The sequence below is a fragment of the Oncorhynchus masou genome, unplaced genomic scaffold (genome assembly GCF_036934945.1).
Source record: "Oncorhynchus masou masou isolate Uvic2021 unplaced genomic scaffold, UVic_Omas_1.1 unplaced_scaffold_4071, whole genome shotgun sequence".
NCBI lineage: Eukaryota > Metazoa > Chordata > Actinopteri > Salmoniformes > Salmonidae > Oncorhynchus > Oncorhynchus masou.
The window spans coordinates 12,686-31,242 of NW_027010471.1; the positions used below are offsets into that span (position 1 = coordinate 12,686).

General features: G+C 39.4%; 1 long non-coding RNA gene across 1 annotated transcript; it reads right to left on the bottom strand.

Annotated features, from left to right (window-relative positions):
- Window positions 1-11,921: 11,921 nt before the first annotated feature.
- Window positions 11,922-17,971, bottom strand: LOC135534879 (uncharacterized). The gene is made up of 2 exons (XR_010454758.1): window positions 17,782-17,971; window positions 11,922-15,651 (listed from the first exon to the last, which is right to left on the bottom strand). It is a non-coding gene; the product is annotated as an uncharacterized LOC135534879 (long non-coding RNA).
- Between the last annotated feature and the right edge of the window lie 586 nt (window positions 17,972-18,557).

The following is an 18,557-nucleotide window of genomic DNA, read 5'->3' on the forward strand; positions in this document are numbered from 1 at the left end:
GCTCCGCCCTCAACCGTAAGGCTCTCCAGAGGGTAGTGAGGTCTGCACAACGCATCATCGGGGGCAAACTACCTGCCCTCCAGGACAGCTACACCACCCGATGTTACAGGAAGGCCATAAAGATCATCAAGGACATCAACCACCCGAGCCACTGCCTGTTCACCCCGCTATCATCCAGAAGGCGAGGTCAGTACAGGTGCATCAAAGCTGGGACCGAGAGACTGAAAAACAGCTTCTATCTCAAGGCCATCAGACTGTTAAACAGCCACCACTAACATTGAGTGGCTGCTGCCTACACACTGACACTGACTCAACTCCAGCCACTTTAATAATGGGAATTGATGTAAATATATCACTAGCCACTTTAAACAATGCTACCTTATATAATGTTACTTACCCTACATTATTCATCTCATATGCATACCTATATACTGTACTCTATATCATCGACTGCATCCTTATGTAATACATGTATCACTAGCCACTTTAACTATGCCACTTTGTTTACATACTCATCTCAAATGTATATACTGTACTCGATACCATCTACTGTATCTTGCCTATGCTGCTCTGTACCATCACTCATTCATATATCCTTATGTACATATTCTTTATCCCCTTACACTGTGTATAAGACAGTAGATTAGGAATTGTTAGTTAGATTACTTGTTGGTTATTACTGCATTGTCGGAACTAGAAGCACAAGCATTTCGCTACACTCGCATTAACATCTGCTAACCATGTGTATGTGACAAATAAAATTTGATTTGATTTGACGTCAGCGAGTACCAGATTGAAAGCCTCCTAAGCATGTATTGAACACTAACCAAACGTCAGCGAGTACCAGATTGAAAGCCTCCTAAGCATGTATTGAACACTAACCAAACGTCAGCGAGTACCAGATTGAAAGCCTCCTAAGCATGTATTGAACTCCTAAGCATGTATTGAACACTAACCAAACGTCAGCGAGTACCAGATTGAAAGCCTCCTAAGCATGTATTGAACACTAACCAAACGTCAGCGAGTACCAGATTGAAAGCCTCCTAAGCATGTATTGAACACTAACCAAACGTCAGCGAGTACCAGATTGAAAGCCTCCTAAGCATGTATTGAACACTAACCAAACGTCAGCGAGTACCAGATTGAAAGCCTCCTAAGCATGTATTGAACACTAACCAAACGTCAGCGAGTACCAGATTGAAAGCCTCCTAAGCATGTATTGAACACTAACCAAACGTCAGCGAGTACCAGATTGAAAGCCTCCTAAGCATGTATTGAACACTAACCAAACGTCAGCGAGTACCAGATTGAAAGCCTCCTAAGCATGTATTGGGGGGAAACTATACATTCTACCAGTTTTAAATCAACTCCATTAAATTTAAAATCAGAAAATGAGCGCTGGACAGCAAAATCAGAGAATTGGAGAGGGAAACTTTTTGAGATAACTCAGTAGAAGTAAACAAGGAATTATTTGCTCTTAAAGCTCAGTATGAAGAACTTTCCACCTCAAAGGCTGTAAACAGCTTAACTAGGCTGAAACAGTCCTATGATCAAGGTGAAAAACCTGGTAAATTGCTGACCTGGCGCATTTAGAAGTTAAATTCAGACCGAGCCATTAAATGCAATTCATAATTAACAAGGACAATTATCAATAGATTGTGTAGAAATAAACCAAACATTTGCTTCCTACTACAACACACTTTACAACTCTGAATCTCCTGAGAACTAATCAGGTATTGATGTTCCCTCTATTTCAAAGAACACTAAATTGGATCTGGAAAAGGAATTGGATGGTGTTGAAATATCTGATGCTATTTTCAATATGAAGGGAGGTAAAGAGGCAGGTCCAGATGGGCTCCCAATAGATATTTAGAAGAAAATTAAGGACAAACTTCTAGGTCCACTTTTGGAAATGTACAGTGTATTTGGGTATGTTTTGCTGTAGAGCTCAGATACAGACAACAAAACACCGCCTGAGATTGTTGCAATATAATTGGATAATGAGAGCATATATCACCTTGTTAAGCTCCACAAATTCGACCCGAATACCCCAGACCTGTGTGTTAAATGTAACAGAGATACAAACGTTTTGGAGCTCAGGACTGCGTTATATCTCGGGGATGACCGTTACCACAATACCACTAATCCCTAAACTGTCCCTCTGAAATCTTTACCCAGGGAGTATCGATTTACATAGGAGAGAAAATAAAATGTTTGACCTCGGTTTATTACAAGCTAGACGTTTAATTGCTCTCCACTGGAAGTATGTCAGTTCCCCCTCACTTGGTCATTGGTAAAAATAATTAACATCAAGCCTGGCTCTTGACAAATGTACTTATATAGTGAAAAAGAAAGCCCCAGAGTGTCATAATATTTGGGATCAGTTTTGTGAGTTTTTACGAACCGGTGATTCTAGAAGCATTGGAACTGTAAATCCTCTATTTTTATTGGCTGTCGTTCTTAGAAGTATCTGCATTATCTGCATATTACACTTTTTATTTGGAAATGTTTTGGTGCCCTTCCCCAAACCTGTGCCTCAACATGATCCTTTCATGGAGCTCTACGGACAATTCCTTCAACTCGTGGCTTGGCTTTTACTCTGACATGCACTGTCAAATGTGGGACTTTATATGTCAGAAGGTGAATTCACCAATTTGTAAGTCGCTCTGGATAAGAGCGTCTGCTAAATGACTTAAATGTAATGTTAAATGTATATAGACAGGTGTGTTCCTTTCTAAATCATGTCCAATCAATTGAATTTACCACAGGTGGAATCTCAATCAAGTTTCAATGGAAACAGGATGCACCTGAGCTCAATGTTGAGTCTCATAGCAAAGGGCCTGAATACTTACGTAAATAAAGGTATTTCTGTTTTGAATTTTTAATACATGTACAAACATTTCTATAAACCTGTGTTTCCTTTGTGAGGAACATTTGGGCGGCAGGGTAGCCTGTCCCTGAGCTGACAAGGTACAAATCCGTCGCTCTGCCCCTGAACAGGCAGTTAACCCACTGTTCCTAGGCCGTCATTAAAAATAAGAATTTGTTCGTAACCGACTTGCCTAGTTAAATAAATGGTAAAAACACATTTTTCATACACAGTGGGAAGTTGGAACGAACAACAAACTTAGAACCCGCTCTTACCATGAGAAACAGATGTCCCAATCTTCTCTTCTTCATCTTTAATGTTGACATTCAGCTCCAGTGTTTGACTGCAGTCTTCCAGCTTCACTGATGCCATCTCTGGATCCTGCAGTGCAAACTGGAACGCGCTGTCACAATCAGGACCCAGTGACTGTAGGTTTGGACTCAGTGTGGAAGGAGGGGTTTGTCCTCACTGTTGATGTTACCGGCCTCAGACTTAATCGGAGTCAGCCTGTAGTAATAAAGAGAAACGGACACAAAAGTTAGTCTTGACAGTTCTGGCACTTTATTCTCTAAAAATATGCAGGAGCTTCACAATACTGTTGAAATAATTTTCTATAAGAAGAACATGAGCTCAAACAGTAGAATTTTGAGGTGCCGATACTCAGCTCCGGTGAGCTCCTGTCAAAGTCAAGCACTGATCTCATTTCAATAGATGAGGTAGGTAAGCATTGACAAAACATTCATTAATTCACATTTTTTGCCTTTATTTTACTAGCCAAGTCAGTTAAGAACAAATTCTTATTTTCAATGACGGCCTAGGAACAGTGGGTTAACTGCCTGTTCAGGGGCAGAACGACAGATTTGTACCTTGTCAGCTCGGGGATTCGAACTTGCAACCTTTCGGTTACTAATCCAACGCTCTAACCACTAGGCTACCCTGCCGGCCCAGACAAAGTATACACTTTCAATCAGGCTACACAAATTTAATGCACTTGATCTATAATAGATTTCCCGAATTCGCATAAATGACTCAAAAACCATTTAGTACACGGTTGCCTTTTGTTTTAGGCAGCCCTATGTACTGTTTTCCTGAATAACCTTGTCTTCACTGTATTATTTAAATCAAAACCAATAGTATTACCCTTTCACACCATAGTAACATTTATAGATAAAGATAGAAACAACTTAATGTGTCTGAATATTAGTACACATGTGGAAAATTGATAATCTCTGCATAGATTTTTTTCACTGTATTCACAGGAATGTCCCTGTATTGATGTGTAATATTGTTATTATTGTTGCAGTAAAAAAAAAAAAAAATCCGTTGACGCAAACCGAGTGGTACCGCCATTTTACCAGCTCGTGAATTTTATACAAAACCAATAACTTGCCAAGCGAATTCAGAAATATCAAGTAAATATATTCTTTAGAAGGTTTACACGTGCTATTACATACCTGTAGTAATAAATCGAAACGGACACGAAGATTATCTTCTAGACCGCATCGTTCTAGCGCTTTCTTTATACTGAAGAATGGTGGCGCGCCTTGCCGGAACTTCCTGTTCTCCCACTAACTCCGTCCGTGCATTCCGGGGTCCTTGAGAAGTCCCTACCCCATTACATGGGAAGGGGATCGTAGCCTCCTCCAGGACACATCTCTTTTGCATAGAGTTGATCAAGATGTTGATTGTGTAATGCTATTTCTAGAATGTTTGCTGGTCTGTGGAGCAACCAGACACCGCACTTGACACATTTATTACATTGATTATTCCAGTTACTAATAAGCACGCACCTATTAAGTAAATTACTGTAAAAACTGTTAAATCTCCTTGGATTGATGAGGAATCGAAAAATTGTATGGGTTGAGAGGGATGAGGCAAAAGGTATGGCAAATAAGTCTGGCAGCCCAACTGATTGGCAAATGTACTGCAAATTAACAAATAATGTGACTAAACTAAATAAAAATAAACTACACTATGAAACAAAGAGAAATTATATAAAGAATGATAGTAAAAAGCTTTGGAGCACATTAAACAAAATTACGAGAAAAAAAGTCAACTCGGCTCCTTCATACATTGAATCAGATGTCTCATTTATCACAAAACCCACTGATATTGCCAAGATAACCAAACTTGGGGATGACAAGCCAGCAAGAAATGCTGACACTACACATCCAAGTATATCTGACCAATTTATGAAAGACAAGAAATGTACTTTTGAATTCCGTAAAGTTGGTAAAAAGAGGTGAAAAAATGATTGTTGTCTTTCAACAATGAGAAGCCACCGGGGTCTGACAATCTAGGGGCAGCAACCTACTGGTTAGAGGTTGGGGCCAGTAACTGGAAGGTTGCTGGATCAAATCCCTGAGGTGACAAGGTAGAAATCTGTTGTTCTGAACAGGGCAGTTAAGAATATGTTCTTAACTGACTTGGCTCATCAAATAAAGGTAAAAAAAATGTAGATGGAAAATGACTGAGGATAATAGCAGATGATATTGCCACATCTTCAATTTAAGCCTACTGGAAAGTGTGTGTCCTCAGGCCTGGAGGGAAGCTAAAGTCATTCCGCTACCAAAGAATAGTAGTTTATTGGCTCAAATAGCTGACCAGTCAGCCGGTCAACAAACTTCGGGACAAATTTATATTTGAGAAGTACACTCAACACTCAACACTTACACAATTTACTCATGATTGGCTGAGAGAAATTGATGATAAAATGATTGTGGGGCTGTCTTGTTAGACTTCAGTGCAGCTTTTGACATTATCGATCATAGTCTGCTGCTGGAAAAACGTATGTGGCTCAACTACGTCTCGATAGGAATAATGTGGAAATTGAGCAAGTTGAGGTGACTAAACTGCTTGGAGTAACCCTGGGTTGTAAACTGTGATGGTCAAAACATATTGATACAACAGTAGCTAAGATGGGGAGAAGTCTGTCCATAATAAAGAGCTGCTCTGCCTTCTTAACAACACAGTCAACAAGGCAGGTCCCTAGTTTTATCGCACCTAGACTACTGTTCAGTAGTGTGGTCAGGTGCCACAAAGAGGGACTTGGGAAAATTGCAGTTGGCTCAGAACAGGGCAGCACGGCTGGCCCTTAAAAGTAGACGGAGAGCTAACATTAATGACATGCATGTCAATCTCTCATGGCTCAAAGTGGAAGAGAGATTGACTTCATCATTACTTGTTTTTTTAAGAGCTGTTGACACGCTGAATGTTCCGAGCTGTCTGTTTAAAACGTCTTATGGCTGGGGGGCAGTATTGAGTTGCTTGGATGAATAAGGTGCTCAGAGTAAACTGCCTGCTACTCAGGCCCAGAAGCTAAGATATGCATATTATTAGTAAAAAAAACACCATGAAGTTTCTAAAACTGTTTGAATGATATCTGTGAGTATAACAGAACTCATATGGCAGACAAAAACCTGAGAAAAAAATCCAACCAGGAGGTGGGAAATCTGAGGTTTGTAGTTTTTCAACTCTTTGCCTATCCAAGATACAGTGGAAATTTGGTCCGATTGCACTTCCTAAGGCTTCCACTAGATGTTAACAGTCTTTAGAACCTTGTTTCAGGCTTCTACTGTGAAGGTGGAGTGAATGAGAGCTGTTTCAACCAGGTGTCTGGCAGAATGCCATGAGCTCAGTCTCGCGCACGCCCGTGAGAGCAACCTGCGTTCCATTGCATTTCTAAAGACAAAGGAATTGTCCGGTTGGAACATTATTTAAGATTTATGTTAAAAACTTCCTAAAGATTGTTTCTATACATCGTTTGACATGTTTCTACGAACTGTAACAGAACCTTTTGACTTTTCATTTGGACCTAGTGCTCGTGCCTCATGAATTTGGATTTGTGAACTAAATGCGCGAACAAAAAGGAAGTATTTGGACATAAATTATGGACTTTATCGAACAAAACAAACATTTATTGTGGAACTGGGATTCCTGTGGGTGAATTCTGATGAAGATTATTAAAGGTAAGTGAATATTTATAATGCTATTTCTGTCTTCTGTTGACTCCACAACATGGCGGGTATCTGTATGGCTTGTTTTTGTGTCTGAGTGCTGTACTCAGATTATTGCATGGTGTGCTTTTTCCGTAAAGCTTTTTTGAAATCTGATACAGCGGTTGCATCAAGGAGAAGTATATCTATAATTCCATGAATAACACTTGTATATTTTATCAATGTTTATTATGAGTATTTCTGTAAATTGATGTGGCTCTCTGCAAAATCACCGGATGGTTTGGAAGCAAAACATCACTGAACATAACGTGCCAATATAAACTGAGATTTTTGGATATAAATATGAACTTTATCAAACAAAACATACATGTATTGTGTAACATGAAGTCCTATGAGTGTCATCTGATGAAGATCATCAAAGGTTAGTGATTCATTTTATCTCTATTTCTGCTTTTTGTGACTCCTCTCTTTGGCTGGAAAAATGGCTGTTTTTCTATAACTAGGTGCTGACCTAACATAATCATATGGTTTACTTTCGTCGTAAAGCTTTTTGAAATCGGACACTGTGGTGGGATTAGCAAGTTTATCTTTAAAATGGTGTATAATACTTGTATGTTTGAGGAATTTTAATTATGAGATTTCTGTTGTTTGAATTTGGCGCCCTGCACTTTCACTGGCTGTTGTCAAATTGATCCCGTTAACGGGATTTCAGCCGTAAGAAGTTAAAATACAAGCACATAGCTCGGAAACCCATTACTACCCCACAAGACATGCCACCAGAGGCCTCTTCACAGTCCCCAAGTCCAGAACAGACTATGGGAGGCGCACAGTACTACATAAAGCCATGATTACATGGAACTCTATTCCACATCAGGTAACTGATGCCAGCAGTAGAATCAGATTTAAAAAGCAGGTAAAAAATACCACCTTATGGAACAACGGGGACTGTGAAGAGACACACACAAAAGGTACAGACACATGCATACGCACACATTGTGATATTGTTGTATTGTGATATTGAACATTTTGTGTTGTGGAGATGTGGTGGTGTAGGGATGTTATATGATGTACTGTTTTATCTTTAGCTCATTCAGAACAAACATAGTTCACTGTTTAATCTGTTGTTTTATATGTAATGTGGATGTGTTGGTGTGTTTGGATCCCAGGAAGAGTAACTAATGGGGATCCCTGATAAATACACAAATACAAACCACTCCAGGAATCTTCCGCTTATACCACCTTTATATACCACATTTATTAAACTCCAGCTATAACACCTTTTATACCACCTTTATACAACACCTTTACTAAACTCCAGCTATAACACCTTTATGAAACACCTTTACTAAACTCCAGCTATAACACCTTTATATAACACCTTTATGAAACACCTTTACTAAACTCCAGCTATAACACCTTTTATACAACACCTTTACTAAACTCCAGCTATAACACCTTTATGAAACACCTTTACTAAACTCCAGCTATAACACCATTTATACAACACCTTTACTAAACTCCAGCTATAACACCTTTATATAACACCTTTCATACAACACCTTTACTAAACTCCAGCTATAACACCTTTTATACAACACCTTTACTAAACTCCAGCTATAACACCTTTATGAAACATCTTTACTAAACTCCAGCTATAACACCTTTATATAACACCTTTTATACAACACCTTTACTAAACTCCACCTATAACACCTTTTATACAACACCTTTACTAAACTCCAGCTATAACACCTTTTATACAACACCTTTACTAAACTCCAGCTATAACACCTTTTATACCAGCTTTATATAAAATTCAAAAGGCACTCGCACATCTGAGCAAAATGTTTTGCAGGTGCATGACAACAGTTGAACAAGATGAAGGAAAAAGGAAACTGCACACTGCTCTTGATAGTATGACTGATATTCAATAAGCTTTACGTATCGGCCTCACGGCCTTTGTCAGAGCTTTTGTGAATTTTTTATAAATTAGCACCCGTATGTAGACCTGGCCCCGCCCACATCCGTTCACACATCAAAAGGGGTTGGAGGCAAAGGAAAAACAAATAAGTGCTGCCAAATATAACAATATGCATTTCATAAATATTACAAAAGTGTATAAATAAGACCTATTAAACACGTCTGTAAAACCACACTGAGGACATTATAAATCATTGGGTACATCATATGAAAAACATCATAGTAATCTTCAGTAGGCATCTTAATTCATGTTCAAATCCACAACATAACATACACAGGCATTTCGTCATTAAGTCCTTTAGGAGATAATGTCTGGAGGGTGAAAATCCCAAAACATTCCCTTTAACTCAGAGTATTATTGATATCACCTCCCCTGTCTGACTTCTTAACTTTCTCTACACCACAACATCTAAAAGGTAGAAATGTCCTGCTTCAGGTCATTAAAATGTACTGCGACTGGATCATCTCTGTCGTTTCTTCTGATTTCACTTTTATGTTCACTAATTCTCTGTTTGAGAGAGCGGGAGGTTTTACCGACATAGAAGATTTAATAATGTAAATAACATGGGTGGTGGAACACGTAATAATGTCATTTATTTGGATTTTCGCCCTGCAGACATTACAACAGTCTGACCCTCCATATAGTCTTGGGCATATATTGAACTCTAACAAAGGGCCGTTGAAAAGGTTCTGTTGAAATGAATACTGTCGTGGTGTTGAGAAAGGTAACACGAGCTTCCTCTCTGGTTCCATTATCCAATAGATAGATAGTGGGTAATTCTTGAATTGAATGGGAAATATTGTCTCTGGACTTTGGAACCTAATAAAACGCTGTTATTTTTTTAAAAGTTATATGAAATTAGTCTGTAGTTTCTAAATGATAGTGAGTGGAGGATGATATGAAATGAGTCTGTGTAGTTACTAACCCTTGTGATAGTGAGAGGAGGATGATATGAAATGAGTATGTGTAGTTACTAACCCTTGTGATAGTGAGTAGAGGATGATATGAAATTAGTCTGTAGTTACTAACCCTTGTGATAGTGAATGGAGGATGACAAGCCCCTTTTTAGCTTTCAACTCTTACCCACTTTTAGAATAGTTTTATTTACCTTTTGTGTTGTACAGCCTACTGATATGAACACATACAGTACCAGACTACTGATATGAATACATACAGTAACTGCCTACTGATATGAATACATACAGTAACTGCCTACTGATATGAATACATACACTACCAGACTACTGATATGAATACATACACTACCAGACTGCTGATATGAATACATACAGTACCAGCCTACTGATATGAATACATACAGTACCAGCCTACTGATATGAATACATACACTACCAGCCTACTGATATGAATACATACACTACCAGCCTACTGATATGAATACATACACTACCAGCCTATTGATATGAATACATACACTACCAGTCTACTGATATGAATACATACACTACCAGCCTACTGATATGAATACATACACTACCAGTCTACTGATATGAATACATACACTACCAGTCTACTGATATGAATACATACAGTACCAACCTACTGATATGAACACATACACTACCAGCCAACAGTTTGGACACACTTACTCATTCAAGGGTTTTTCTTTATTTTGACTATTTTCTACATTGTAGAATAATAGTGTTGTCATCAAAACATATGAAATACACATACGCAATAATGTATTAACCAAAAAAAGTGTTAAACAAATCAAAATATATTTGATATTTTTCAAATTAGCCACCCTTTGCCTTGATGACAGCTTTGCACACTCTTGGCATTCTCTCAACCAGCTTCAAGAGGTAGTCAGTCACCTGTAATGCATTTCAATTAACGTGTGTGAATTAGTGGAATTTCTTTCCTTCTTAATGTGTTTGAGCCAATCAGTTGTGATGTGACAAGGTAGGGCTGGTATACAGAATATAGGCCTATTTGGTAAAAGACCAAGTCCATATTGTGGCAAGAACACCTCAATGAAACCATTTGTAACAGAATTTTAGTTAGTCCAGCATTAAGCTTTGCTTTCAACACCATGGAGTGAATCCTTACCACTGCTACACCTGCCTATTGGCCACCAGAGTCTCGTCTGGCAGCCTAACAGGTCATTCAGCCTCATTTACTGCTGATATGACTGACTTGCTTAAACAAATATGGTTTCTACTGACTCCTTGTGGATTTGTGTAAGTCGATAAAAAAACCTTCTAGTTAAATAAAGGTTCAATAATAATAATAATAATAATAGAATATGTACATGGTAAAATCAGCACTGTAAAACACACAGGGTGTTCACACTTTAGGCCCACCTTCCCTTCTGCGTCGGACTCCAGCCTCCTGTCTGGGGTGGAACATCTACTTCTGAAAGCACCATGCTTAGATTCATCATGACATCATCATGACATCTCAGATTGAACTGACACACTGCAAACAAGACACCCCGTTGGACAGAAATATGATTCATATATTTTAACAGAACAGGTAGGCCTATTAATTTAGACATAGGTGATTTTACCACTGTAATCAGATCAACATGTTATGGTCATTGAATTGATTAGCCCACTAACCACGTGTTAAATGTGTAGTGTAGCCTACACTGTCTAGGACTATGAATTGGGAAGCTATAGGTTATTTGTTAATAGGCTAATTATGTTCTGGCCCGCAGACTAGCGACAAGCCCAGCAACAAATTGACTGGAGGCCAAACCTAGTTACCAACCAACATTGTATATTGTCAATTCAATTTCCCCCATCATCACAATACAGATCATTCAAATGTGTGGTTATAGTGCTAAACTTGAAGGACTCATTGTCTCTGTGAACTGAAATGTTACTGTTGCCCACCAGTGCACTCAGAAGAGGAAACAACGATACAATACAGTCTAACAACATCTCTCTCAAACAGCACAGATGTGATTCACTGTAGAAGCACTGGTCCTCTTACATTTTAATTCAAAGTTGCATATTACAATATTTAAGGACATATCAGATGGCCTGTTCTGACCATAACAGTCACACCAAGCATAGGGTTGGTTGGTATAAGATTGAAATGAGTGATTAATGTACCCATGAAAACCCTATGAAATAGTTCCCCAATACCATCTGATGTATATATTTAATGTATTACATGAATGGTGACCACAACCCTTCCAACAATACATTTAAATCATGTTTTACTGTGATTGTTCCACCCTGCTGAATGTTTACAATGTATTCCATTTCAAATGTGTCTCCCAGTGCAGCTTTACTTCCAGGCTATTATGACACATCTGGCAGTTTCATCTATGTTCCTGGGCCTCGTACAATGGAAAACATGTTTTTTGGTCACTACCATTCCACGAAAATACCATGCTATATTTTTTTATTGTACTACAATCGTACATTTTTGTATGGGCTGTTCTTCACATCAGGGTGCTGCTGCAGGCTCTCTGAGTCTCTTGACCATGTAAGGCGTGCGGGGCACGCTCTCCACTTCCCTCCAGGAGTTATTTAGCAAGCATGACAACACATCTCTCCCGACAGACACAAGCAAAAACTCTTGCATAAATGAAGCAGCTATACACCTCATTAGCGATCTGACATGCTGTATTGCATGGAAACTGTAGGCTACTAACAACAGCAGCTACATAGTCTAGCTTACCATGTCCCAGTCCCTCTGACCAGGGTAAACACAGCGGTAATGTTGTTTATTGTATATACAGTATTTCACTTCAACAATCTTGTCACTTAGCAGATGCTCTTATCCAGAGCAACTTACAGGACAAATACGGGTTAATTGCCTTGCTCAAGGGCACAATGACAGACTTTTCACCTAGTCGGCTTGGGATTCAAACCAGCAACCTTTCAGTTACTGGCCCAACACTCTTAACCGCTAAGCTACCTGCCGCCAGATCAATTAACTTCAACACAGTTATTCAAATACATTCATCATCAATGACTAAAATAATAAATCTAGTATTAAAAGACAATTTTAATAAACACAAGTAGATTCATAGACTGTTTCAACAAAAGTTGAGTAATATTAAATAATCGACCCAAACAAATGCTAAAAACTGATCATTACACCATCTTTATCTGATATACACTGTGTACAAAAAACCTTCCTAATATTGAGTTGCACCCCCCCTTTGTCCTCAGAATTAGCCTAAATTTGTCTGGACTATCCAAGGTGTTGAGAGCATTCCACAGGGATTCTGGCCCAATTCTTCCCACAATTGTGTCTAGCTGGGAGTGGATCTCTACTCCGAATAGCTTGTTTCATCTCCTGCCACAGATGAACAATTGGATTGAGATCTGGTGACTCGTCAGGCCATTGCAGTAAACTGAATTCCCTGTCATGTTCTTGGAACCATTCCTGGACCAGCCTTGTGGCGTAATCCTGCTGACGAAATCTATTTGCAGATGGATAAACTGCTGCCATGAAGGGATGCACCTGATTGGCAATGATGTTTAGAAATCCTGTGGCATTCAAAGTTGCTCCACTTTTATCAAGGGGCCCAGAGTGTGGCATGAATACAAACTCCACACCATCACCACCAGCCTGCAAAGATGACACGAGGCATGATGGATGTACTCGTGGTTTCCTGCATACCCTAGTCCTCCCATCAGCATGACACAGCAGGAACAGGGATTCATCAGGCCGGCAATGTTTTTCAAATTCTCCAGTGTCCAGTCTTTTCATTTCTCAGCCAACTCCAACTGCAGTCTCTTGTTTTCTGCTGAAAGCTAATGGGGATCCATAATAAATTCATAATAAAAACCACATCATTAAGGATTATAGTTTTCAGCTGGGTTCACCTATGTCATGGAAAGAGCAGGCGTCTCTTCATGTTTTGTACACTCTGTACATGTTGTGTCTACCAGCTCATTCCCACGGAAAACTGCAGAGAGAAGCAGTACCACCCATTGTGAGACTCCTCACAGAGGATATTCAACCCTAAGGCCAAATCCAAGGCCACCTTAATATCTTTACAGTAGAAGCTAGCAAAACACACCAAAACTGACAAGGTGCACACTGATCAGTAAAGTAAAGAGAGGATAACATACATACTATAACGCTCCCTCTCCTCTGCACAGTTCTCTCTCACTGAGAAACAATAGGATTACAATACAGTGTTCTACGCTTTCTTCATTTGATCCAATTCAACGTTGCCAATTACTTTATGAGATGAGAATTAAGTGGAGTGACTAATCTTAGCTGGTCTGAGAGAACTGATGAGGCCTCTCCTTTATGTATACAATTGTGTCGTTTTAAATGGCCCAATCTGTAGAATCTCTTCTCACAGTCAATGAATGCAGTGATAAGGCTTCTCTCCTGTGTGTACACATTCAAGTCATTTTAAGTGGCACAGAAGAGAGAAACTTGATGCACAGTCAGATCAGATGTAAGGCTTCTGTAGTAGCAGAATCAGAATTAGTTAGGCAACATTGATAAGATGTTGTATTTATATAATAATGCTTATGTGAGATATTTGTCACTAGAATGTCTTCTTTTGGATAATACTGTTTGCAGTTATCCCTTCTCTGCCAGGGCTTAGTCACATTGGGCCCCAGAGAGGGGAGAGGTCAGGCCTGTCTTCTTATGGGAATGTGTCTAACTATTTACATGTCCCCTCTGAGGTTGCCCTTATCTTGATTTAGTATATGACCTCAGAGACTCACTGTATTTTCTGATCTTGTCTAGGAGGGGGTGTATTTGATATATGCCATTGGATGAGGTAATGTTTTTGGTTCTAAGTGGTACCAAGAACAAGATAAGAACTTAGTTTAGGAGACCAAACTGAACGATAATTTATAGCCAATGCTGTCTGGCTATGTGTGTCTTTGCTATAAAGGATCTCAGTTGCCAATATGTAAGCACTCTCAGAGAATTCATTTATAGACACTGAATTGATCTGAGAGTCACAGGGCTATGGTGACGCTCATATAATTAAAGATGGACTTTATGACAACTGACTTGTGTGTGGTTTGCTCTCTCGTGATTTGGTAATACAGGAAATTTCGACAACACTTCTCTCCTGTGTGTGCTCTCTAATGACCTTTAAGCTCAGCTGTTGTTTTAAAACATTTTCCACAGTCAGATCAATGGTCCTTTCTGTTGACCTTGGTGTCTTTTTAAGGTGCTTAGTCGAGAAAACCTCTTTCCACAGTCAGAGCAGGAGTAAGGCTTCTCTCCTGTGTGTGTTCTCTGATGACGATTTAGCTCAGTTGATGTTGTGAAGCATTTTACACAGTCAGAGCATACGTAAGGCTTCTCTCCTGTATGCATACGTTCATGTGATTTTAAGTTGCTCAATAGAGAGAACCTCTTCCCACAGTCAGAACAGGAGTAAGGATTCTCTCCTGTATGTATACGTACATGTGCTTTTAAGTTGCTCAGTTGAGAGAAACTCTTTCCACAGTCAGAGCAGGAGTAAGGCTTCTCTCCTGTGTGTGTTCTCTGATGACGTTTTAGCTCAGTTGATGTTGTGAAGCATTTTACACAGTCAGAGCATACGTAAGGCTTCTCTCCTGTATGTATGCGTTCATGTCGTTTTAAGTTGCTCAGTAGAGAGAAACTCTTTCCACAGTCAGAGCAGGACACAGGCTTCTCTCCTGTGTGTATCCGTTCATGCACTCTCTGATGAATGATCAGATCCTCTAATGTTGTGAAATTCTTCCCACAGTCAGTACAGGAATACAGGTTCTCTCCTGTGTGTATTTTTAGGTGTATTTTCAGCTTTGATAGAAATGGGAAAATCTCCTCACAATGTGGGCAGTGATGAGATCTCTTAGCGCTATGATCTTCCTGCTGTTGCTCTCTGGATGCAGAGAACGTGGCACCATGGTTTCCTGTGTGAACAACATCAGAAGAACTAGTCAGTTGGTGGACAAACTTACTCATTCAAGGGTTTTACTTTATTTTTACTATTTTCTACATTGTAGAATAAGTGAAGACATCGAAACTATGAAATAACACATATGGAATCATGTAGTAACCAAAAAAAGTGTTAAAATAAATCTAAATATATTTTAGATTCTTCAAAGTAGCCACCCTTTGCCTTGATGACAGCTTTGCACACTTGGCATTATCTCAACCAGCTTCACCTGGAAGGCTTTTCCAACAGTCATGAAGGGGTCAGTTTGTTATATCTGGAGTACTTCTCCTGTCCAATTCGGTGTCCTGTGTGAATCTAAGTGTGCGTCAGCTAATTCTCTCCTTCTCTCTCTCTTTCTCTCTCTCGGAGGACCTGAGCCCTAGAACCATGCCCAGGACTACCTGACATGATCACTCCTTGCTGTCCCCAGTCCACCTGGCCGTGCTGCTGCTCCAGTTTCAACTGTTCTGCCTTATTATTATTCGACCATGCTGGTCATTTATGAACATTTGAACATCTTGGCCATGTTCTGTTATAATCTCTACCCGGCACAGCCAGAAGAGGACTGGCCACCCCACATAGCCTGGTTCCTCTCTAGGTTTCTTCCTAGGTTTTGGCCTTTCTAGGGAGTTTTTCCTAACCACCGTGCTTCTACACCTGCATTGCTTGCTGTTTGGGGTTTTAGGCTGGGTTTCTGTACAGCACTTTGAGATATCAGCTGATGTACGAAGGGCTATATAAATAAATTTGATTTGATTTGATGAAGGAGCTCCCACTTATGCTGAGCACTTGTTGGCTGCTTTTCCTTCACTCTGCAGTCCAACTCATCCTAAACCATCTCAATTGGGTTGAAGTCGGGGGATTGTGGAGGCCAGGTCATCTGATGCAGCACTCCATCACTCTCATTCTAAGTCAAATAGCCCTTACACAGCCTGGAGGGGTGTTTTGGGTCATTGTCCTGTTGAAAAACAAATGAGTCCCACTAAGCCCTCGTGAGAGTCAGTTTCATCATAGCACTTGATGGTTTTTGCAACTGCGCTTGAAGAAATGTTCAAAGTTCTATAAAATGTTCCGCATTGATTGACCTTCATGTCTTAAAGTAATGGACTGTCATTTCTCTTTGCTTATTTGAGCTGTTCTTGACATAATATGGCCTTGCTCTTTTACCAAATAGGGCTATCTTCTGTATACCACCCATACCTTGTCACAATACAACTGATTGGCTAAAACGCATTAAGGAAAGAAATTCCACAAATTAACTTTCAACAAGGCACACCTGTTTGAAATGCATTCCAGGTGACTTCCTCATAAAGCTGGTGTGCAAAGCATTCATCAAGGCAAAGGGTGGCTACTTTGAAGAATCTCACTTTTTTGGTTACTACATGATTACATATGTGTTACTTAAAATTTGTTTTAGCTTATATTACAATGTAGAAAATGGTAACAATAAATAAAACCTTGGAATACGTAGGTGTCCAAACCTTTGACTGGTACTGTCCATGTCAATCAAATGTATTTTATAAACACTTTTTACATCAGCAGTTGTCACAAAATGCTTTTCAGAAACTCAGCCTAAAACACCAATGAGCAAACAATGCAGGTGTAGAAGCACAGCGGCTCGGAAAAGTTAGAAAGAAACGCAGAGAGGAACCAGGCCCAAAGGGGTGGCCAGTCCTCTTCTGTCTGTACCGGGTGACATACGTATTCATATCAGAAGGCTGTACAATACAAAATGGGAATAAAACTATTCTAAAAGTGTGCAAAAGTCATAAATGAGGCATATCATCCTCTACTCACTATCACAAGAGTTAGTAACTACACAGACTCATTTCATATCATCCTCCACTCACTATCACAAGGGTTAGTAACTACACAGACTCATTTCATAGAACTTTAAAACACTGGCAGATTGTCTACTTCACTTCTTTACTCTACTAATAAAACAAATGCTGACAATACTGGTGTCAAACCATGCAATTCTCAGTAGCATGAAACAACATCTACCTTCTCATTGAAACAGTTTATCATGAAACAGTTCTACTGCAACTTTTCATGCAGTGGGAAGTTGGAATGAACAACAAACTTAGATAGAACCCGCTCTTACCATGAGAAACAGATACCCCAATCTTTTCCTCCTCCCCCTCTTCCTCTTCTTCTTCATCTTTAATGATGACATTCAGTTCCAGTGTTTGACTGCAGTCTTCCAGCTTCACTGATGTCATCTCTGGATCCTGCAGTGCAAACTGGGCTCCACTGTCACAATCAGGACCCAGTGAATGAATATAGGTTTGGACATAGTCTGGAATGAGAGAGGCAGGCTGGGTTTGTACTCACTATTGATGTTACCAGCCTCAGACTTAATTCTAGTCGTCCCGTAGTAACAATGAGACACAAAAGTTATTGTCTTGACAGTTCTGGCACTTTCTTTATTCTCTAAAAATATATTTCTTCTTGTTCAATTATCTAATTCAGTACTTGACTTGGACTGAAATAGATACCTGCACTGTTTATATTTAGGTGCAGGTGCTCCACAATACTGTTGAGCTAATATTCTATAAGAGGAACATGAGCTCAAACAGTAGAAATTGAGGTGCTGGTACTCAGTCAAGCACTGATCACATTTCAAAAGATCTGGTAGCTAAGCATTGACAACAAAACATTACATAATTCAAAGTACAAGCTTTAAATTAGACTACACAATGTAAGTGCACTTAAACCATAGTAGACTCCACAAATTCACATGCAGTGGGGCAAAAAAGTGGGGCAAAAAAGTATTTAGTCAGCCACCAATTGTGCAAGTTCTCCCACTTAAAAAGATGAGAGGCCTGTAATTTTCATCATAGGTACACTTCAACTATGACAGATAAAATGAGAGAAAAA